The sequence below is a fragment of the Ranitomeya variabilis genome, chromosome 3 (genome assembly GCF_051348905.1).
Source record: "Ranitomeya variabilis isolate aRanVar5 chromosome 3, aRanVar5.hap1, whole genome shotgun sequence".
In the NCBI taxonomy this organism is placed as follows: Eukaryota; Metazoa; Chordata; class Amphibia; order Anura; family Dendrobatidae; genus Ranitomeya; species Ranitomeya variabilis.
The window spans coordinates 643,763,470-643,788,620 of NC_135234.1; the positions used below are offsets into that span (position 1 = coordinate 643,763,470).

General features: G+C 41.8%; 1 protein-coding gene across 2 annotated transcripts in view; it reads right to left on the reverse strand.

The window, feature by feature from the left end:
* Positions 1-10,636, reverse strand: part of LOC143816822 (retinol dehydrogenase 7-like) — a 114,456-nt gene extending 103,820 nt beyond the window's left edge. Inside the window, exon 1 of one of the 2 annotated variants that reach the window (XM_077297692.1) lies at positions 10,465-10,636. The gene's annotated coding sequence lies outside the window, so the exon portion shown is untranslated. Of the gene's footprint in view, positions 1-7,707; positions 7,812-10,464 lie in introns of those variants that run through there. The other variant, XM_077297694.1, reaches the window with a different exon arrangement.
* Between the last annotated feature and the right edge of the window lie 14,515 nt (positions 10,637-25,151).

The window sequence follows — 25,151 nt, forward strand, 5'->3', positions numbered from 1 at the left end:
CGCAAACGCCGATCAATCTGAATGGCCAAAGACATTGACTCATTCAGACCCGCAGGCGTGGGGAACCCCACCATAACATCCTTAAGGGCTTCAGAAAGACCCTTTCTGAAAATCGCTGCCAGGGCACACTCATTCCATTGAGTGAGCACAGACCACTTCCTAAACTTCTGACAGTAAACCTCTGCTTCATCCTGACCTTGAGAGAGAGCCAGCAAAATCTTTTCTGCCTGGTCTACTAGATTAGGTTCCTCATAAAGCAATCCAAGCGCCAGAAAAAATGCATCCACATTTAGCAATGCAGGATCTCCTGGCGCCAGGGAGAATGCCCAATCTTGAGGGTCACCACGTAACAAAGAAATAATAATTTTAACTTGCTGAGCAGGGTCACCAGAGGAACGAGGTCTCAGAGAAAGAAACAATTTGCAATTATTTTTGAAATTCAAAAACCTAGATCTATCTCCAGAGAACAGCTCAGGAATTGGTATTTTAGGTTCAGACATAGGACTGTGAACTACATAATCCTGAATGCTTTGTATCTTTGTAGCGAGCTGATCCACACAAGAGGACAAACCTTGAATGTCCATATCTGCAGCTGAGTCCTGAATCACCCAGAGATTAAGGGGAGGAGAGAGGCTAAACACACTGCAGAGGAGAAAAAAAAAAAAAACCTCAGAGCTTCTCTTATCCCTCTTTTGCGATGCATTAACACTTTACGAGCCTGCTGTACTGTTATGGTTCTGGTGGTTAGGAACACATGAACTGACCAGATAAGTAAACCAAAAATAAGGACAAGCTCTGGGAATGTGGGAACTTTACTGACCACAATCCTGATCCTATCAAACAAACACTATAGGCAGCCATGGAGCGTACCTGACTCGGCCTAGACGCCTCTTCACAGCCTGAGAAACTAGCTACCCCTAGAGAGAAACAAAGCCTCACTTGCCTCAGAGAAATTTTCCCCAAAGTGAGAGCAGCCCCCCACAAATAATAACGGTGAGATAAGGGGAAAACACAAACATAGAAATGAAAAACAGGTTTTAGCAAATGAGGCCCGCTAATAACTAAATAGTCAGAAGATAGCAAGGAATCTGTGCGGTCAGTATAAAATACTACAAAAATTATCCACACAGAGAATACAAAAAGACCCCCACACCGACTCACGATGTGAGGGGCGCAACTCCGCACCCCAGAGCTTCCAGCTAGCAATCAAATAGCATATAAGCAAGCTGGACTGAACTCATCATATACTGAGAAACATTTTCAGAAAGCAATGAGCAAAAATGGACTAGCATGAACTTAGCTTCTCCACGAGGAGACAGGTCACAAGGGAAGTCCCAGAGAGATCTGAACCAGTACTGAATACAACGACAGCAGGCAACAAGTAAAAGTCCAGATGGAGTTAAATAGGCAGCAAGCCTAGCAGGAAACGAGGCAGCTGGGGTCCAGCTACAGACCAGCCGTAACACTCAAAGCCACCAGAGGGAGCCCATGAACAGAACTCACAAAGTACCACTCATGACCACAGGAGGGAGCCCGAGAACGGAATTCACAACAGCCCACACCGTTTTTTAAATTATTTATTTAAATTATTTAAAAAAATTTCATGGGGACCCCTCTATTCCTAATAACCAGCCATGTTAAAGCTGACAGCTGAGGGCTGCAGCCAACATCTATAAGTTTTGCCATGCAGGTTATCAAAACAGAAAGATTCCACATCATTTTTTTTTTTTATTTATTTATAGCACTGCGCCGGCAGTTGAATACTCCCATCAGCCATGTCTGCTCTCATTGTTATTAGCGGCAGCATGCGTAGACTGATGGGAGTAGTACTCTTTCACCAGCTGACGCCTCTGTGACTGGAATTAAACTTTTTACCGCGGGTCATAGCTGCCGAATCACTGCTGTCATCTGACAGAATGGAAACCGCAGCTCTCTGACAGGTGGTAATGATCTTACTGCTGATCAGAGACAGTGTTTGCCATGCTGTCATGCAGATGACATTTGGCAAACAACAGACGTTCTGACCCCCATTCATCTGAATAGGGTTCGGGTACTGTTCTGGTACCTGAACCGAACTTTTTTTAACTGTTCAACCGAACCCAAACATCCAGGGGTTCGCCCATAACTAATCATTTAATTTCCAACAGTTTTTTTTGTGCAAAGTATATCTCAATTAGTGACTTTATGATTAGTGACAAATTCATCAAACAATTTGCGTATTTTTTTCCAGTTGTATTTTGTTAATTAGATTTATGAGTTTTACATTAATGTAGCATTTTCAGATGTTTTTAACAAAATCATGCAATGCAACTTTTGAAAAATGTCACAAAACTTCGTGCAACTCTACGCAAGTCCACGCAAAATTCATGAATTAGGTTTTTTAAATATATGAATTCATGTTTTTATGAATTTATGCAAAATATTTACTTGAAAGCCACAACTTAGAAAAGAAAAGTGACTAAAGACATTTTCATATGGTTAATTTGCTGAGGCAGGATGCTGTTTAACATTATATGCCCAATATTCATTTTTACACTTTCGTCTTTTCCTTCTTTTCTTCCAGGAGCCTTAACTTTTATATATTTAGATTGGCATAGCTGTATGATGGCTTGTTTTTGTGGTATGAGTTGTAGTAGTGATTGAGACCTTTTATTGTATTATGCTATATACCAGAAAATTTGAAGTCAGTGAAATAGCGAAAAAAAATCATAATTCTGCAATTGTTTTATAATTTTTGTTTTTATGGAATTCATTTTAACCCCTTTCTGACATTGATCATAATAATACATCCCTGTGCCCTGGGCCTTATTGAACAGTGACGTCTAGATGATCAGACGCACATACGGCTGTGCGAGTGCCATCACCACCAGGTGTCAGCTGATTCTGACACTTGACACCCGGCACTAAGTGCCAGGTGAAGTCACGCTCCGCTCCTGACACTTTAACCCCTAAATGCTGTGAATGAATGTGCTTGCAGCATTTCGGGAGCCGGCAGAGGGATGACAGCCCCTCTGCCCTTGGATCGGAGACCCCGCGGCGTGACCCACCAGACCTAGGAAAGTTGCTCAGTTCATGATCGCAATTTTCTATGTCAGTGCAGAGCTGACAGTCTGCATAGTAGTTTGATGCTCCTGCATCACCATGCTATACAAGCGATCAGCCTGCAAAAAATGATATTCCAATAGTGGGACAAAGAAAAAAATTAAAAAAAGTTAATTTTTTTTTTTTAATTGTAAAAATCTAAAAAACAATCAAATAATAATAATAATAATAATAATAATAATAATAATAATAATAATAATAATAATAAAAAAATCAAATCAAAAGATATTGTACCCATAAATAAATATATGTATGAAATCCCTCCCCAAAAAATATTTGGTATTGCCGCCTCCGGAACGACCTGACCTATAAAACTATCCCACTAGTTAACCCCTTTATGAGTACCAGAAAAAATAAATAAAAAACAAGGCAGAAAACAATGTTTCATCATCATACTGCCGAACAAAAAGTGGAATAAAATGCGATCAATAAGAAGGATATCATGGTACCGTTGAAAAAGTCATCTTCTTCCACAAAAAACAAGCTGCCATACAGCTCCATCAGCAAAAAAATAAAAAAGTTATAGATCTCAGAATAAAGAGATGCAAAAATAATAATTTTTTCTATAAAATTGTTTTTATTATGTAAAAGCGCCAAAACATAGAAACACAATATAAATTAGTTATTGCTGTAATAGTACTGCCCTGAAGAATAAAATAGCCTTATCAATTTTACCACACGTAGAATGTCCCCCCCCCCAAAAAAAAAATCTGGGCTCCATTACTAATCCTTGTCAGAACTAGCATTTGATACATGACTATCGTTGGGAGAGGAGTACATATGAGAAGGAGATTTGAAGGAGTTATTAGTGACTGTTGCTTGGTTTGCATGCGTGGTAATTCCTTATCCTTCTCTGTTTTTGTTTATTCCCCCTACCTTCACATTCCTCTGTTCCATGTGAGTGAATATTTTGTATGCCTGTATGTTCAATCCACAAAAAAGCAAGTCCCCACTCAGGTCTGTCATCTGTTAATGGAAATATAGAGGCTTCCACGTTACTTTTAGTACAAAGGCTCTGGAAAAGTGAAACGGCTCCTCACCCTCTAAAAGAAATTCTCCTCTCTCAAATCCAAATGCCCCCCTCCCTTCTGAGCCCCACAGTATACCTAAACCACATATAACGTCCACATGTGTCACGGGGTTACCGTGACAGTGTGGAGCCAGAAGACCGCAGCGTTGGATTGCTCCTACTCCGGAGCTGAGAATAAGCACTTCTTCATTTTAAATGTGTTTATTTCTTCTGGCAGAACAGGAGTTAATTGGCCATGTTGGAGATTCCTCTGCTCTCAGCTGTGCTCAGTTAGCCACTCCTCTTTCCTTTATAATCTGGGCTCTGTTACTAATCCTTGTCAGAACTAGCATTTGCTACATGACTATCGGTGGGAGAGGAGTACATATGAGAAGGAGATTTGAAGGAGTTATTAGTGACTGTTGCTTGGTTTGCATGCATGGAAATTCCTTATCCTTCTCTGTTTTTGTTTATTCCCCTACCTTCACATTCCTTTGTTCCATGTGAGTGAATATTTTGTATGCCTGGAGTTCTCTGTTAACCCTCGTCCATGTTGCCTTGTTTGTCGAGTTGGTGTACTACGGTGCACAGTAGAGCCCCTCTTCCCTGGGTGGGGGAAGAGAACAGACAGAGGGCTAACTCAGGAGATAAGACAAGGGTGGAAGCTCCGGCATCTTTGCCATCTGGAGTACCAGGGAAGCAGCGTGAGCTAGGGAGCCCCTTAGTGTTAGAGACAGAGAAGGAGCCCCTGGTCCCGGGTCACCCAACAGCTGTGTCATGACAACATGTTTGGCATTTCTGAAGCGATGAAAGCCTGTCTAACTTATGGGTGCATGTCTCCAGAAGCACGGGCTCGGCATAATGTACTTGCGACTGCAACATACTGGTCACTACAGCATACTGGACACTACAACGGTAGTTTGCAATTTTCACTCGGTAACATTTAATTGCTGCTTGTTTCTGGAAAATACCCATGGAGTCAAAATCGGCACTACACCTGTAGATAAATTCCCAGAGGGGTAGAATTTTCTAAATGGGGTCAACTGAGGGGAAATTATGCTCTTCTAGCAATTAGGGGCTCTCTATATGGAGTCCGCAAACTGTTCTGGAAAATCTGCGCTCGTGGAGGCAAATAACGCTTCGTTCCTCCCTTAGTCTCTTCATATGACTAAGTACTACTGTACAGCAAGATATGGGGTATTGCCACGCTCAATAGAAATTGTGGTACAAAATATGGTGACATTTTTACCCACTTCTTGTGTGAAAATGTAAAATCTGGGGCTAAAACTAAATTTTGGTGGTAAAAATGTAGTTACTTTTTCTTCAGTGCTCAATGATATAAAATTCTGTGACACACCTGTGGTGTCAATATGATCACTGCACCCATAGATAAATTCATTGCGAGGTGTAGTTTGTAAAATGTGGTCACTTATGGCGGTTCTGCTGTTCTGGCACCTCATGGCTCAACATTATAAACTTCTGTGAAGCATCTCGGGATTCAAGGTGCTCACCACACAGCTAAATACATTCCTTGAGATGTTTAAATATGCGAAAAAAGGAGTCAAACAGCTGTCACTTGTAGTTAATAAAAAGGTAGATATTTATTAAATGACAACAATTATATTAAACTATCAATACAGGTACAGCAGATCATAAAACCTAGGTCTAACATGGATACGGGTAAAAAGATACCCCACACACCACCAATATAATACAGCTCAAGGATGCAGATTCACTCTTTTGATATAGGCACTATTAATAATAGTAATCAGTGATAGAACACTGGATACCGTCTAGGGGACCCATTCAAGATAAGTATAAACACAAAGTCCATGACTGCACATTACCCATAGTAGCCGTGGTGTATGTGTGGAGGACGCCAGCCCCTACGCGCGTTTTGCGCGTTTCCTTGAGATGTCTAGTTTCCAAAATGGGGCCACTTGTGGGGGGTTTCCACTGTTTAGGCACATTATGGGGACTCCAAATGGGATATGATGCCTGCTAATGATTCCAGGAAATTTTACATTCAAAATGTCAAATGGCACTCCTTCCCTTCCGAGCTCTGCCATGCACCCAAACAGTGGTTTCCTTACTCATATGGGGTATCAGCGTGCTCACGAGAAATTACACAACAAAGGTCCATTTTTTCCTGTTACCCTTGTCAAAATAAAAACATTTGGATCTGAAGAAATTTTTTTGTGAAAAAAAAGTTCAATGCTCATTTTTGTTCCACATTCCAAAAATTCCTATGAAGCACCTGAAGGGTTAATAAACTTCTTGAATGTGGTTTTTAGCACCTTAAGGGGTGCCATTTTTAGAATGGTGTCTCTTTTGGGTATTTTCTGTCATATAGACCCCTCAAAGTGACTTCAAATGTGATTTGTTACCTAAAAAATTTCGTAAAAGTTTTGTAAATTTTGTTGAAAAATTAAAAATCGCTGATCAACTTTTAACCCTTATAACTTCCTAACAAAAAAAATGATGGTTCCAAACTTGTGTTGATGTTTATTTATTAACTATTTTGTGTGACATATCTGTAATTCAAGGACATGAAAATTCAAAGTTTAAAAATTTCGACATTTTCTACATTTTCACTAAATTTCTGTTTTTTTCATAAATAAATGCACGTCATAGCGAAGAAATTTTACCACGTTCAAGAAGTACAATATGTCGTGAAAAAACGTTCTCAGAATAAGTGGAATCCATTGAACTGTTGCAGAGTTATGACCTCGTAAAGTGACAGCAGTCAGAATTGTAAAAATTGGCCTGGCTATTAACATGCAAACCACCTTTGGGGGTAAATATGACTTTCCAGGTAAGGTGTCCTGCTTAGTGAGCTGTGTTTGCACTTGTTTTTGTATGGTGAGCTGTTACCTTTAGTAATACCATTTTATGGTGCAAACAATGGGCCCTATACATCAAGACCAGTGTGAACAACATGAGTCAGGTACTGGAGTGAGATTTCCAGCATAGCAAATGCCCCAGCTCACCATAAGTTAGACAAGTAATCTAAACATTGCATACTGCCAAGGTTCAACAATCTGCAGTCCCATAGAGTGACTGCAGAAGTTTCTGCAGACCTCGACATTTGCTGTAAGGCCAGGGTCACATGAGTGTAAAAAAAACTTTCAATGATTGATCCAGAAAAGTTGGATTAATTTGTATCATTTAACATCTGTTTGCAATCCGTTTTCTTACAGCAGCAGTTATTAATAATTTACAAGACCATTTACAATTTCATTTGTCAAAGAATTGTAATGTGTTCTTAAAAAAACAGATGATATACGTATATACGTATTGCATCCGATTTTTTTTTTCCGCACCCATGGACTTGAATGGATGAGTCTCATCTCATTTACAGAAGAAACTAGTGCATGATGTGATTTTATTCACATGCTTATTTGGTTAGTGAAAACAATCACTCATCTGCATTGCACTATTGATAACATTGGTTTGAGTTCTGTACGTTCTTTTTATGGACAGAATTCAAGCAAAAAAAATAAGGTAATGTGAATACCCCCTTAAGGTGAAATACTATCTCAGCTTCAACCCTATCATATATTTCACTGATATCTATTGAAATGGTAGATTTTTACCTGTAAATGGTAATCAGTCGAAATGAGAGCTCCGAGATCTGCCTGAGCACAAACCCTTGGAATAAATACATCAGGCCTCCTATTCCTGGATGTACTTTACTGCTATTGAGTCAGTCTGGGCTGAGCGCTCCAGATGTGTCTTGGATGTCAGTGATGAATAGGAATGTAATTCCAATCACAGAGTGGTTGGCAAAGGTGCATAACTGCTTATAAGAAAACAAAGATCTTTTGTGTTAGAAGGAAATGCCTTTGAGTAAGAAACAGGGAAATATTGGGTTAGAATGCCATCTTCATTTTAAATTAATGTGCAGCTCAAATCTAAACACCTTTATGTTAGATTATAAGGCTAGATATATATGCCGCAATGGTGAATCGAACACCTCATCCTCTGGTTATATTTTATATCCTACCACCATTATGTTTATAATCTTGTTGCTTATATTTTCCACTGTATGATTTTGTATGATCTTATGTTTTCCAGTCTGGGCATAGGTACAAAAAAAAATCTGTCCATTATTTCAAATCACTAGATTCTCCTAAAGCCACTAACAGTAATGTAGGTCAGGTAATGTAATATATATTGCCCTCAATGTTTAATTCAACATTACAGAAGTAGGATTTTTCCTGAGGGGATAAATGTGAGCTGTTGAAGTATACGTACTAATTTGGGATTATATATTAGGTAGAACTGCACATTATGCTCCCGGTTCATCAAGACTTGTGTTTTGCACACTAGTCTTAATAAAGGTTGACCTGGAGTAAGATGTGCCAAATCTATTAATCGATTTATACATCTAAGTGAATTTGGTGCATTTTCGGGTGACGTGCACAAAAGTAAGGCTATGTGCCCACGTTGCGGATTTGTGTGCGGATTTTTCCGCTCCGTTATTGAAAAATCCGCAGGTAAAACGCAGTGCGTTTTACCTGCGGATTACCAGCAGATTTATCGTGGATTTCCTGTGTTTTTTTGTGCAGATTTCACCTGCGGTTTTACACCTGCTGATTCCTATTGAGGAGCAGGTGTAAAATGCTGCGGAATCTGCACAAAGAATTGACATGCTATGGAAAATACAACGCAGTGTTTACGCGCGGTATTTTCCACACCATGGGCACAGCGGATTTGGTTTTCTATAGGTTTACATGGTACTGTAAACCTGATGGAAAACTGCTGCGAATCCTCAGTGCCCAATCCGCTGCGGATCTGCAGGCAAATCCGCAACGTGTGCACATAGCCTTTGAAATTTACTCCAGGCAGGGACTGGTGCACATCTGTCATAATTTATGCCACTTTTCTTACACTTCTTTTTCAAAAAGTTGGTGGAGCTTTCTGGGACTGGAAAAAATTTGGCGACATTTCAAATAGTTTTACATCAGAAAACTGTTGAAAGCTGTTTGATGAATAAGGGGTTATATGTAAAGTGATATATGTTATAACTGGGCTAAAATCATGATATCAAGCCTTTCAGAAAACCTAATATGTTAGCTACTATGTCCAATAATAATATATTTCATGTATACTGTCACGATACGGTAGCAGGAATTCCCTGGGCAATTGGCTTCTTCCCTGTCCCTCAAGCTAGGAGGACCATAATCTATTTGTGTACCCCAGACTGCCTCAGAAGGTGGAGATGCTGGGGTCTCGTACTTTTCTATGCTGCTATATGCAGGCTGATGTGTCCCCCCCACCTAGAGAGGTATGGAACAGAAGTGAATAGGGTAACACAAGCCTGACAGACAAGGGAAACAGACAGGGATAAAATAAAACTACAATCATACAAATATACTCACCAGACAACCGAGTGCAAATCAAGGGAACAGTAGAAGGCATAAACCAAATGGGAGAGGATTAAGATAAACATACAATACCAAATAAGAGCAGATATGTCCTGTAAACTACCCCAACTACTAGTAATTCTGAACTCTCCTTCACAACCAAACCAGGAAGTTGTAACTATCACCAGCTATTCCCTAGTGCAAGAGGTGAACATATATACATGAGAGGAGTGGCCAACACAGAACAGTTGAGGTAATTCAGGACAGAGAGCTCCAGGACATAGACATAACTAATTTAACCCTTGAAATAATGGAACAAGGAAAACCTGCACTGCTTTGTGTAACCTGATGCAGCGATCTTCTTGCCCCTATATGTCGCAGTATCCCCGTGACATATACAATACAATACATTCTGTTAACCTTAGTGCATATTTAATATTTCTTGGTCTCTTTCCCAGAGAGAATACTTGAGGTTCCTCTACCCCAATGATCAATCTCATATGTGTAAAAGATACCTTTAGGCCCCCTGAAGTGACTGCAATGCCAAGCTACAGCCAACCCTAAAAACAGCAACAAATGACAACAACATGTTCACTCTTTGTACAGACGTTTGGCATGCTAATCTTCGGTAATTTCACCCACTTACCATCTGGTCAACCATGTTTTTTAAGGTCTGACTGACTCATTCCCCTTGTATTGATTACATAGAACATTAGAATAGTAGAAAATCTACTTTATATAATTGATTTATTTCTAAATTAGTAGTTAGGCTACTTGGATATTTACTGTATGTTATGTAATATATAGCAATTGCAGCAAAAAAAAGTAAAAAAAAAACCTTCATTGTAGGCAAAAAGCCATCATAGTGCTGTTTATTCTATCACGTAAAGCTTACTTTTATTTTAGAACCTGTTTGTATACCATTCTGAATCTAAATATCCTAAAAATCTTAAGATTATAATCATAAATCATAATGGTGCATACCTTTTGGGATATACAATTTTCCTCCTATGTTCGTTGTCAACTACTGTGCTCCAGAGCGTGTATGATCTGATGCTTTGCTGTGATGGTCTAACTCACATAGCCAAATGTTAGCTGTGCAACTGTGCTTATATAAGTTAAAAGTAATGGAAAATCGCATACATTTAATAGTGAAGCAATGAAAGGAAACATGTTTTAGAAGGGAAATGGTAAAACAGGAGGTCAAACTTTGAATGCGTTAAGTTTACACGAGGGAAACACAAGGAAGTACTTCTTCCCGAAAAGAGTGTTGTGTTCACGGAATGCCTTACTAAGAGGGGTGGTAAATGAGAATATTTAGGGAGTTCAAGAGTTCTTGTTATGTTCAGAAAAATAACTATTTTAAAGAGCATATGCAGATTGAACGGCCTATATGTTCTTATTTTTGTTTCCCACTTAACTCATTTTAGGTTATTCTATGTGAACTATCAGGCTAATGTTGCAGCCTTTTGGTTTATTAAGTTTTTCTTCTTGCTATGGCATACTTTCCTCCTGGATAAACTACCAACTGGTTGATTGGGCTAACATCCTTCACTGTAACATGTAACTGAAATATTCGCAATCTTCTAAACACATAAAAGATTGTGCAGAGGGGTGCAGAATCTTTTCCTAGTGTATTTGTTTAGTTACTAGAAAATGCTATGACATAATTGTTGATGTCATTCAGATTTCCAGATCCTGGTAGGCATGTTGATATAGCAGTCTGTGTATTTTCTGCATGCTCTTGTATCAGGATGGGCTGGGCTGGAGGAGTACGGTAATCTTTTGGGACCTCCTGGCCCCCAGGTGATATTATCTTTACATTACCGGCTGCCACATCATAATTTGTAACAGGCGCACTGCTTTTTAAATATGATACGGCTACAGCTGAAGTAAAGAAATGTGCAACACTGCTAAGTCACTTGGTTGTCAGGCAGCGCTAAACAGTTATTAGTCTAGCAATTGATTATAACCACTTGTACACCGTTGTACCTTTAAATCTGCAGCCACGTCATAATCTGTAATCTGTTGAAGATATGCCTCTTTCTAACCACTCACAGTGGCCTAACGTATGAGTGTGACCGCAACTGCACTAAATTCAGCTGGATATGCATGAAACCAAAAAATTTTTCCCACAATAATAAATGGAGATCCCTTCACAACAAAGATATAGACCTACAGCTACCAGGAAGGGGCAATACAACCAAAAGTGTAAAAAAAATTGCAAATGTTATTAATGAGTAAGTAGACATAAAATAGACAGAACACAATAGATGCCAAGAAATCACTACATATTGTAAGACATAGACACAGAAAACACCATACACCCAATGACAACCATATGTATATAATAATAGTACGGGTTCCAAACAGTATATGGTAAGGTCAAATAAATCTATATCACAAAATCCAGAATATTAGTGAAATACCTATATAGCAACCCATATCTTTTCTGCATACAGTACAAAGCCCTTTGTAGTTATTTCAAATGATAAAGAAGTTACTACAGCATAAGGCTGGATATTCCCACAAACTAATAAATATTGGTCACTAGCACCAATTAGGCTACACAGGTAAACTGTGAAAGTGGTACACTCAGTTATTATTTCGTTATATATTACTTGGGGTCAAAAAGAGTGGAGATGGTATGTTTAATACCATGCACCTCACTGATGACAATAGGGAACCACAAATATAATACAAATAAATATCTGCTACCTGTGGCCATGATGGGGGAAGTATGTAGGCTGCTACGCACCTCAAAGCACCTTTCATTGCTGCTAGCGGTTTTGTAAGGCGGTTCAGATGGATGTGCGTCTGAGGCTACAAACAGCTGACGTCACTGTGTCAGGCATTGGCGTAGCTGTTAGAAGGCAGGCCAATATTTTTTTTATGCAGAGGTAGAATGGGACACATATACACTCACTGGCCACTTTATTAGGTACACCTGTCCAACTTCTTGTTAACACTTAATTTCTAATCAGCCAATCACATGGCGGCAACTCAGTGCATTTAGGCATGTAGACATGGTCAAGACAATCTCCTGCAGTTCAAACCGAGCATCAGTATGGGGAAGAAAGGTGATTTGAGTGCCTTTGAACGTGGCATGGTTGTTGGTGCCAGAAGGGCTGGTCTGAGTATTTCAGAAACTGCTGATCTACTGGGATTTTTACGCACAACCATCTCTAGGGTTTACAGAGAATGGTCCGAAAAAGAAAAAAAATCCAGTGAGCGGCAGTTCTGTGGGCGGAAATGCCTTGTTGATGCCAGAGGTCAGAGGAGAATGGGCAGACTGGTTCGAGCTGATAGAAAGGCAACAGTGACTCAAATCGCCACCCGTTACAACCAAGGTAGGCCTAAGAGCATCTCTGAACGCACAGTGCGTCGAACTTTGAGGCAGATGGGCTACAGCAGCAGAAGACCACACCGGGTACCACTCCTTTCAGCTAAGAACAGGAAACTGAGGCTACAATTTGTACAAGCTCATCGAAATTGGACAGTAGAAGATTGGAAAAACGTTGCTTGGTCTGATGAGTCTCGATTTCTGCTGCGACATTCGGATGGTAGGGTCAGAATTTGGCATAAACAACATGAAAGCATGGATCCATCCTGCCTTGTATCAACGGTTCAGGCTGGTGGTGGTGATGTGCAGCCGACAAATCTGCGGCAACTGTGTGATGCCATCATGTCAATATGGACCAAAATCTCTGAGGAATGCTTCCAGCACCTTGTTGAATCTATGCCACGAAGAATTGAGGCAGTTCTGAAGGCAAAAGGGGGTCCAACCCGTTACTAGCATGGTGTACCTAATAAAGTGGCCGGTGAGTGTATAGTAGAAAGGGGCCCAGGATGGGTGACACATAAACCAGGAAGGGTGACATATATACAAGAAAAGAGGACATGTATACCAAACAGGTGCCCAGGATGGGGAACATATATATTAGGAAGAGGACATGCCGTATAAACCAGGATGGAGGACATATATACCAGGAAGGGGGACATATATGCCAGGATTGGGGACATGAATACCAACATAAGAGGCATGTTTACCAGGATGAAGCACTAAGATACCAGGATAGGGGACATAAATACTAGAATGGGGACATGTATACCAGGAAGGAGGACATGTATAGTAGGATGAGGGACATACAGTTGTGCTCAAAGGTTTACATACCCCAACAGAATTTTTGTTTTCTTGGCCTTTTTTCAAAGACTATGAATGATAACACCATAACTTTTTCTCCACCCATGATTAGTGGTTGGGTGAAGCCATTTATTGTCAAGCTACTATGCTTTCTCTTTTTAAATCAAAACGACAACCTAAAACATCCAAATGTCCCTGATCAAAAGTTCACATACCCTGGTGATTTTGGCCTGATAACATGCGCAGAAGTTGACACAGATGGGTTTGAATGGCTACTAAAGGTAACATCCTCACCTGTGACCTGTTTGCTTAAGTAAAAGAATTGTTAACAGATTTATGAGAAAAGGTAGTTGAAATATATAAAACAGGAAAGGGATACAAAAAAATATCCAAGGAATTGACAATGCTAGTCAGCAGCGTAAAAACTGTGATTAACAAATGGAAAATCAGGGGCTTTGGAAAAACAAAACCATGGTCAGGTAGATCAACAAAAATTTTGTCCACAACTGCCAGGAAAATTGTTCGGGATGCAAAGAAAAACCCACAAGTAGCATCAGCTGAAAACTAGCGGTGTGGCTGTTTGAAGATGCACAATAAAGGTACCTTCACATTAAGCGACGCTGCAGCGATAGCGACAACGATGCCGATCGCTGCAGCGTCACTGTTTGATCGCTGGAGAGCTGTCACACAGACCGCTCTCCAGCGACCAACGATGCCGAGGTCCCCGGGTAACCAGGGTAAACATCGGGTTGCTAAGCGCAGGGCCGCGCTTAGTAACCCGATGTTTACCCTGGTTACCAGCGTAAAATGTAAAAAAAACAAACAGTACATACTTACATTCACGTCCCCCGGCGTCCGCTTCCTGCACTGACTGAGCACCGGCAGTAGCAGGGCACAGCGGTGACGTCACCGCTGTGCTTTCACTTTCACTTTGCGGCGCTCAGTCAGTGTGGGAAGCGGACGCCGGGGGACGCGAATGTAAGTATGTACTGTTTGTTTTTTTTACATTTTACGCTGGTAACCAGGGAAAACATCGGGTTACTAAGCGCAATGTCACGGATCGCTAGCGATATCGTTTAGTGTGAAGGTACCTTAAGGAGGCACTTGAAGAAAAATGGGCTGCATGGTTGAGTCGCCAGAAGAAAGCCATTACCGCGCAAATGCAAAGTATCTCACATACAATACGCAAAACAGCACAGAAACAAGCCTCAAAACTTCTGGAACAAGGCAATTTGGAGCGATGAGACCAAAAGTTAACTTTTTGGCCACAACCATAAATGTTACATTTGGAGAGAGGTCAGTAAGGCCTATGATGAAATGAACACTATTCCTACTGTAAAGCACAATGGTGGATCGCTGATGTTTTGGAGATGTGTGAGCTACAAAGGCACAGGAAACTTGGTCAAAGCTGAAAGATGAATGCAGCACATTATTTACAAATACTGGAGGCAAATTTGCAATCATTAGCCCTGAAGCTGCGCATGGGATGTACTAGGACGATCCAACATGACAACAATCCAAAACACAAGGCCAAGTAGACCTGTCATTGGCTACAGCAGAAAAAAATGAAGTTCTGGAGTGGCCAACTGAGATATAAAGTGCGCAGTTCATGCTAGACAGCCCAGGAATTTACAGGAACTGGAGAAGAGTGGGCAGCTTTACCATCTGAGAAAATAAAGAACCTTATCCACAACTCCCACAAAAGACTTCAAGCTGTCATTGATGTTAAAGGGGGCAATACACTGTATTGAGAAATGGGGTATGTGAACTTTTGATCAGGGTCATTTGTATATTTTGGGTTGTGTGGCAAAGCGACTGGTCATATGATTGACGGGAGGTATGTATCACAGAGAAGGCTTGTCGCTGTGATGTAACCCGGAGTGTTTTCTGTAATGCACATAAAGCAATAAGGAATTGTTTAGTATATTTGGGTCTGGGTTATGGGTAGCTATGAGAGATGGGAGGGTCTGGCTACCCATATACCTCACCCCTGGGTAAGGGGCATAACCATGCCTATCTATGTTTGTTTCGGGACCTGTGGTGATGTCAGAACCACATGTCTAATCATGTGATGGGTTCCTGGGTGTGGTTTCAGGCTACATAATGGAGGTGTGTGTAGCACATGGTGTGAGTGTGTGGGTGTGTGTCAGGGTGGACACACTTCCAGGTGTCCAGGCTGGACACTGCAGAGACGTCCTGAACAACACACAGAGACGATTTAGGCTGGAGAGCCTACTGTTGTGAACTATACTTTTTGGCTCCCTCTTGTGGTCACTAGCGGTATGGCCTTGTATTGTCTTTCCCCAGGTTGGTAGTCACCTGGTTCGTTAGACCCTGGGTGTTCCTATTTAAACTTCCTGGATTCTTAGTCCATTGCCTGGCATCAATGTAATCAGTCCTTGTCTGGTTGCTCCTGTCTACTGGTCCTGATTTTTGCAAGATAAGCTAAGTCCTGCTTTCTTATTTTTGTTCATTGGTATTGTATTGTTTTGTTTTTTGTCCAGTTTGTTCATAATGTGATTCCTGATTTTGCTGGAAGCTCTAAGGGGGCTGATATTCTCCCCCCACACCGTTAGTCGGTGCGGGGGTTCTTGGATATTCAGCGTGGATATTTTTGTAGGGTTTTTCGCTGACCGCATAAGTCCGCTTTCTATATTTCTGCTATTATATAGTGGGCCTCTCTTTGCTGAATCTAGTTCATACTTACGTTTGTCCTTTCTTCTTACCTCACCGTTATTATTTGTTGGGGGCGTGTCTTTACTTTAGGGTACCTTTCTCTTGAGGCAAGTGAGGTCTGATTTTCTCTGAAAGGGTTAGTTAGTTCTCCGGCTGGCGTGAGACGTCTAGAACCAACGTAGGTACGTTCCCCGGCTGCTATTTGTGGGTTAGGATCAGGTATGCGGTCAGCTCAGTTACCACCTCCCTATGAGCTGTTTTTTTTTGTTTGCAGACTTTGCTGAAAACCCTGAGATCCTCTACCATTGGGATCATAACAGCCTACGTGCTGGACATAGCACGACCTGTGTGCCTACAGGTCTGAGAGAGAGTGGAGCTCTATTATGGACATTGAGGGGTGCATGCAGGGGTGCATTCGTGCTATTCGTCTATTATTCATGTAGTTTTATTCAAAGTATTTTTTTTCTAAGTATTCAGCAGTTATAACATGGCAGAATATAACAAGCATCTCTCTTCTCTTCATACAGGTAAACATATCATTCATTCCCTGAACTGAAATATCCTGCATGTCTATTGCTTCATTCCCTGACAGCAAGCAGCTTGGATGGTATCTGAGTCATTCTATCTTCGGCATTGAATCCTGCATATATCTATATATGTAAACATATCATTCATTCCCTGAACTGAAATATCCTGCATGTCTATTGCTCCATTCCCTGACAGCAAGCGGCTTGGATGGTATCTGAGTCATTCTATCTTCGGCATTGAATCCTGCATATATCTATATATGTAAACATATCATTCATTCCCTGAACTGAAATATCCTGCATGTCTATTGCTTCATTCCCTGACAGCAAGCAGCTTGGATGGTATCTGAGTCATTCTATCTTCGGCATTGAATCCTGCATATATCTATATATGTAAACATATCATTCATTCCCTGAACTGAAATATCCTGCATGTCTATTGCTCCATTCCCTGACAGCAAGCGGCTTGGATGGTAAACATATCATTCATTCCCTGAACTGAAATATCCTGCATGTCTATTGCTCCATTCCCTGACAGCAAGCGGCTTGGATGGTATCTGAGTCATTCTATCTTTGGCATTGAATCCTGCATATATCTATATATGTTGGTCATCTTATTATGCATTTGTTTGTGTTTATAGATATTTAACTCACTTTTGCTTGTCCCTATGTAGAGAGATCACATAACTGTTTCAAAGGGGTTTATGATCCATGTAGACCTGGACATTTGTTTATCTGATCACTACATTTGTGTCCTGCTGTCTCAACTGAGTTAGATTGATTGGTAACAAGAAGGGGAGAAACACCCTTTAAAAAAAAAAAAAGAGATCTAACAGCTAGCATTCTATAAATGTAGACATAGCTTGGGGATGCATTCATGCAGGGGTGCATTCGTGCACTATTATTCATGTAGTTTTATTCAAAGTATTTTTTTTCTAAGTATTCAGCAGTTATAACATGGCAGTTAGACAGGGCAGGAAACAGGTAAGACAATCTAAACCTATTCCCTATTCACTTGAAACAGAACAAATACACACCATATGTATCTGTATAATCTATATCCTGGCTGCTGCATTCACTCACCGCCCTTGCATAAACTCTTTTAACTCCATCCATATCTGTCCTTGCCTCTCCTATGTATAGCACTCACGCTCTGTTCACATTGCTTAACAGCGCAGATCCATTCAGTCCCACCATCCAACACAATAGACACTCTCACAAATCACTTAACCATCTGCTCACTCTTTCTATCCTCCTTCTCCTAGTCGCTGGAGACATCTCTCCAAACCCCGGCCCCCCATGTTATAGCCTGTCAAACCTCCCAACTGCTACACCCAGAAACCCCTCTAATCTTATTAATATTCCATGCATTGCATGCCTTCTGTCTCTTTCAATTGTGCTCTTTGGAATTCTCGCTCTGTGTGTAATAAACTCTCCTTCATTCATGACTTCTTCCTTTCTAATTCTCTTAATCTCCTGGCTCTTACTGAAACCTGGAACCAGCAGTCAGACACCACCGCTGCTGCTGCTCTCTCATATGGTGGACTACACTTTTCTCATACCCCAGGATCAGACAACAGAGCAGGTGGAGGTGTTGGTCTGCTCCTTTCACCCAAATGTACCTTCCAAGTTATCCCCCAAGTAATAATAATAATAATAATAATAATTTTATTTATATAGCGCCAACATATTCCGCAGCGCTTTACAACTTATAGAGGGGACTTATACAGACAACAGACATTACAGCATAACAGAAATCACAGTTCAAAACAGATACCAGGAGGAATGAGGGCCCTGCTCGCAAGCTTACAATCTATGAGGAAAAGGGGAGACACAAGAGGTGGATGGTAACAATTGCTTTAGTTATTTGGACCAGCCATAGTGTAAGGCTCGGGTGTTCATGTAAAGCTGCATGAACCAGTTAACTGCCTAAGTATGTAACAGTACAGACACAGAGGCTATTAACTGCATAAAGTGTATGAGAACATGATGGAGGAACCTGATTATGTGTTTTGTTTTTTATTAATAGGCCACACAGGGATAATTAGGTTAATGCGTTGAGGCGGTAGGCCAATCTGAACAAATGCGTTTTTAGGGCACGCTTAAAACTGTGGGGATTGGGGATTAATCGTATTAACCTAGGTAGTGCATTCCAAAGAATCGGCGCCGCACGTGTAAAGTCTTGGAGACGGGAGTGGGAGGTTCTGATTAAGTACCCTCACTTGTATTCCCTTCCTTTGAGGTCCATGCTGTCAGACTCTACGTCCCCTTCTCCATGTGAGTGGCGGTAGTGTATCGTCCTCCTGGCCCCTCTCATCAGTTCCTGGATCATTTTGCCACTTGGCTTCCACACTTTCTCTCCTGTGACACCCCCACCCTTATCATGGATGATTTCAACATCCCCATTGCTTCTCCCCTCTCTCCATCTGCTTCTCACCTTTTATCTCTAACCTCTTTCAGCCTTTCGCAGCATACTAACTCTCCAACGCATGAAGATGGAAACTCCCTTGACTTGGTCTTCTCCCGGCTTTGCTCAGTGGATGACTTCACAAACTCCCCTCTCCCGCTCTCTGACCACAACCTTCTTTCATTCTCTATCAAGAACTGCCATCCCGCTCAGGTCACCCCCACTTTCCACACTTATAGAAACATACAGGCCATTAATACCCAGAAACTTATGAAGAACTTGCAGTCCTCATTGGCCCCAATCTCCTCCATTCTGCTCTGAAGCATTACAATGAAACCCTGCAAAGTGCCCTGGATGAAGTTGCACCTCCTATACATAGAGCAACTCGACAGAGACGGCGACAACCGTGGAACATGCTGCAAACACGTTTCCTGCAGCTGTGCTCCAGGTGCGCCGAACGTCTGTGGAGAAAATCTAATCTACCCGAAGATTACATCCATTATAAGTTCATGCTAAAAACATACAACTCTGCCCTTCACCTCTCCAAACAAACCTATTTCAACACCCTCATCACCTCATTGTCCAATAACCCTAAACGTCTCTTCGACACTTTCCAGTCCCTACTCAACCCAAGAGAGCAGGCCCCAACCACAGATCTCCGCACTGACGATCTGGCCAATTATTTCAAAGAAAAAATTGACCACATTCGACAGGAAATCATCTCCCAATCTCTGCATACCAGGCACTGTCCTCCCTCCCCCACTGCATCTAGTTCACTCTCTGACTTTGAACCAGTTACAGAAGAAGAAGTAAGCAGGCTCCTTGCATCTTCTCGCCCGAACACTTGTACCAGTGACCCCATTCCGTCACATCTCCTCCAGTCCCTTTCCCCGGCTGTCACCTCTCACATAACAAATATATACAACCTTTCCCTCACTTCCGGTATTTTCCCTCCTCATTTAAGCATGCCATCATACATCCATTACTTAAAAAACTCTCCCTCGACCAAAATTGTGCCGCTAATTATAGACCTGTCTCTAATCTTCCCTTCATCTCTAAACTCCTGGAACGCCTGGTCCACTCCCGTCTTACCTGCTATCTCTCAGATAACTCTCTTCTCGACCCTCTTCAATCTGGCTTCCACTCTTTACACTCTACTGAAACTGCCCTCACTAAAGTTTCTAATGACCTACTAACAGCTAAATCTAATGGTCACTACTCCATGCTAATTCTCTTGGATCTCTCCGCAGCATTCGACACTGTGGATCATCAGCTCCTCCTCACTATGCTCCGCTCCATCGGCATCAAGGACACCGTTCTCTCTTGGTTCTCCTCCTATCTCTCTGACCGATCCTTCACTGTATGTTTTGCTGGTTCCTCCTCCTCTCCCCTTCCCCTACTGTTGGGGTTCCTCAAGGATCAGTCCTAGGCCCCCTCCTCTTCTCTTTGAATACTGCCCCTATTGGACAAACAATCAGTAGATTTGGTTTCCAGTACCATCTCTATGCTGACGACACCCAATTATACACCTCTTCTCCTGCTTTCACTCCGACCTTCTTAGAAAACACCAGTGATTGTCTTACCGCTGTTTCTAACATCATGTCGTCCCTCTATCTGAAACTGAACCTGTCAAAAACTGAACTCCTCATGTTCTCTCCCTCTACTAACCTACCTTTGCCTGACATTGCCATCTCCGTGTGCGGTTCCACCATTACTCCCAAGCAACATGCCCGCTGCCTTGGGGTCATCCTTGATTCCGAGCTTTCATTCACCCTCCACATCCGATCACTGGCTCGCTCTTTTTATCTGCATCTCAAAAATATTTCTAGAATTTGCCCTTTTCTTACTTTCGACTCTGCAAAAACTCTTACTGTCTCACTTATTCATTCTCGTCTGGACTATTGTAACTCTCTACTAATTGGCCTCCCTCTTACCAAACTCTCCATGCTCAAATCTGTCCTGAATGCTGCTGCCAGGATCATATTCCTCACCAACCGTTACACCGATGCCTCTACCTTGTGCCAGTCATTACACTGGCTACCTATCCACTCCAGAATCAAGTACAAAACTACTACCCTCATCCACAAAGCACTCTATGGCTCAGCACCACCCTACATCTCCTCTCTGGTCTCAGTCTACCACCCTACCCGTGCCCTCCGCTCCGCTAATGACCTCAGGTTAGTATCCTCAATAATCAGAACCTCCCATTCCCGTCTCCAAGACTTTACACGTGCTGCGCCGATTCTTTGGAATGCATTACCTAGGTTAATACGATTAATCCCCAATCCCCACAGTTTTACGTGTGCCTTAAAAACGCATTTGTTCAGACTGGCCTACCGCCTCAACGCATTAACCTAACTATCCCTGTGTGGCCTAATAAAAAAAAATAAATAAATTAAAAAAAATAAATAAATAAAAATAAAAAAACATTATCAGGTTCCTCGCATCGTGTTCTCATACACTTTATGCAGTCAATAGCCTCTGTGTCTGTACTGCTACATACTTAGGCTGTTAACTGGTTCATGCAGCTTTACATGAACACCTGAGCCGTACACTATGGCTGGTCCAAATAGCTTTAGTTATTGTTACCATCCACCTCTCGTGTCTCCCCTTTTCCGCATAGTTTGTAAGCTTGCGAGCAGGGCCCTCATTCCTCCTGGTATCTGTTTTGAACTGTGATTTCTGTTATGCTGTAATGTCTACTGTCTGTAAAAGTCCCCTCTATAAGTTGTAAAGCTCTGCGGAATATGTTGGCGCTATATAAATAAAATTATTATTATTATTATTATTATTATCTGTCTGACGTAAGACTGTTTACCTTTTGTTCCTGTTGCAATGTGGTTTATGGAGCAATAAATCCTGTGAACTTTTAAGGAAATGTGTCTCCTGAGTGTCATCCGCCGCACCTAAACGAGTGTCCCCTAGACCCGTAGTGGGTGAAATGCTACAGTTGTCATTATGATTTAAAAGGAGAAAACACAGTATGACAATAAATGGCTTCACCCAACCACTAACCATGAGTGGAGAAAACGTTTTGGAATGATCATTCATATTCTCTGAAAAAAGGCCAAGAAAGCAAAACATTCTGCTGGGGTATGTTAACTTTTGAGCACAATTGTATATACCAGTAAGGGGATATGAATACCAGTCTTGAGAGAACGTGTTCGCCAATCTCAAATTCGGCACAAATGTAGCACATTTGGATTTGTGTTCGCTTTCATGAGAATTTTTAGTCAAAGTCGGCAAAAGTTATTCACAGCTCAGTAAATTATCACATTTCCACTAATACTTTTGTATTACTTTGGTTACAATAATGCTTCTGTATGATGAGTGGGGGGGAAGTGTTGAGGAGAGAGGTTGTGGAGAGGTTAGAGGAGCGTCTGAAGCGATTACAGTAGCGGCACACCCTTTTTTCTTCCCTTAACTTTGTGTGCTGATTCCAGCAACTAATCAGGGTGTAGAAACCATCCACAACGTAATAACACAAGGTCTTCTGTACTTGGCTACCGAAGTCACATGTCCCTGGCCATATAAAAAGCAGACAGCTTGTTTTGCTGGTGCCATTTGCTCAGTGTCACAGTGCAGAAAGGACTTCCTGCAGTAATGCTTGTGCTGCTGAAAGTCAACTTGTCCTGTGTGAATTCGATGTTCCAGCATCAAAGTAGATGCAAACACTATTTGGCAGTCTCTGGAATCCCCATTTGCTACTCCAAATCGTTTGTGGTAAAACTGTGTTTCAGTGGCAAATCAGAAGGCCAGATTTGCACTTAAATATCGTAAGAACTAATATTAGCTTACAGCCAAGAAACCCAATTAGCTACTCCAAATCATCTGTGGACAAACTGTTTCAGTGGCAAATCAGAAGGCCAGATTTGCACTTAAAAATCGTTAGTACTAATATAGCGCTGCAGCCAAGAGGCCCAATTAGCTACTCCAAGTCATTTGTGCTAAAGGGGTGTATCAGTGGCAAATTAGATGGCCAGATTTCCACTTAAAAATCATTAGGCGTAATGTAAAGGTGCATCCATGAGGCACCATTAGCTACTTCAAATCGTTTGCGCTAAAACTGAAAATCAGAAGACCAGATTTCCACTTAAAAATAGTTAGGACTAATATTGGGTTGCAGCCGCGAGGCCCAATTAGCTACTCCAAATCGTTTCTGCTAAAATGGTGTTTCAGTGGTTAATCAGAATGCCAGATTTCCACTTAAAAATCGTTAGGCCTATGTAATGGTGCATCAATGAGGCCCAATTACCTACTCCAAATTGTTTGTGCTAAACCTGTGTTTTCGTGTCATATCAGAAGGCCAGATTTCCAGTTAAAATTCGTTAGGCCTCATATAGTTGTGCAGCCATGAGGCCCAATTAACTACTCCAAATAGTTTGTGCTAAAACTGTGTTTCAGTGGCAAATCAGAAGGCTGTTATGATCCTAGTGGTAGAGGATCCTGCAAAAACATAGGAACTGCTCTAGGGAGGTGAAAACTGGGCTAACCGCATACCTGATCCTAACACACAACTAACAGTAGCCGGTGAACGTGGCTACGTTGATTCTAGACGTCTCGAGCCAGCCAGAGAACTGACTACCCCTAGAGGGAAAATTAAGAACTCACTTGCCTCCAGAGAAATTAAACCCCAAAGATATAGATAGCCCCCAACAAATAATAACGGTGAGGCAAGAGGAAAACACAAACGTAGAGATGAACTAGATTCAGCAAAGTGAGGCCCACTAATCTAGATAGGCAGAAAATAGAAAGTGAACTATGCGGTCAGCAGAAAACCCTGCAAAAACATCCACGCTGAATATTCAAGAACCCCCACACCGACTGACGATGTGAGGGGAGAATATCAGCCCCCTAGAGCTTCCAGCGAGCTAGAAAATCACATATTGAGCAGGCTGGACAAAAAACACTGAAAATACAAATGATCCAAAGAATGCAAACAGGACTTAGCTTTTCTTGAATGAGTCAGATGGCAAGGAATCAGGAGGAGACCAAATAGAACTGAATACATTGATTCCAGGCAAGAGACTGAGTCCAAAGGAGGACTAAATAGGGAACACCCACAGCTTAATGAAACAGCTGAAGCCCAGGCCAGCAAAAAGACATGACTCATACAATACCATTAGTGACCACAAGAGGGAGCCCAGAAACACAGTTCACAACAGTACCCCCCCCCTTGAGGAGGGGTCACCGAACCCTCACCAAGACCCCCAGGGCGATCAGGATGAGCAGCGTGAGATGCATGAACCAAATCAGCCGCATGAACATCAGAAGCAACAACCCAGGAATTATCCTCCTGACCATAGCCCTTCCACTTAACCAAATACTGCAGTCTACGTCTAGAGATACGAGAATCCATGATCTTCTCTACTACGTACTCCAACTCGCCCTCAACCAAAACCGGGGCAGGAGGCTCAACAGCAGGAACCACAGGCACCACGTACCGCCGCAACAAGGACCTATGGAACACATTATGAATAGCAAATGACGCTGGAAGGTCCAAACAAAAAGACACCGGGTTAAGGATTTCCAAAATCATATAAGGACCGATAAAGCGAGGCTTGAACTTAGGAGAGGAGACCTTCAAAGGAACATGCCGAGAAGACAACCAAACCAAATCCCCAATACGAAGTCGGGGACCCACACCGCGGCGGCGGTTGGCAAAACGCTGAGCCTTCTCCTGTGACAATTTCAAATTGTCCACCACATGGTTCCATATCCGCTGCAACCTATCCACCACAGAATCAACCCCAGGACAGTCAGAAGGTTCAACCTGGCCCAAGGAAAAACGAGGATGAAAACCAGAATTGCAGAAAAAGGGCGAAACCAAAGTGGCAGAACTAGCCCTATTATTAAGGGCAAACTCGGCTAGTGGCAAAAAGGCCACCCAATCATCCTGATCCGCAGAAACAAAACA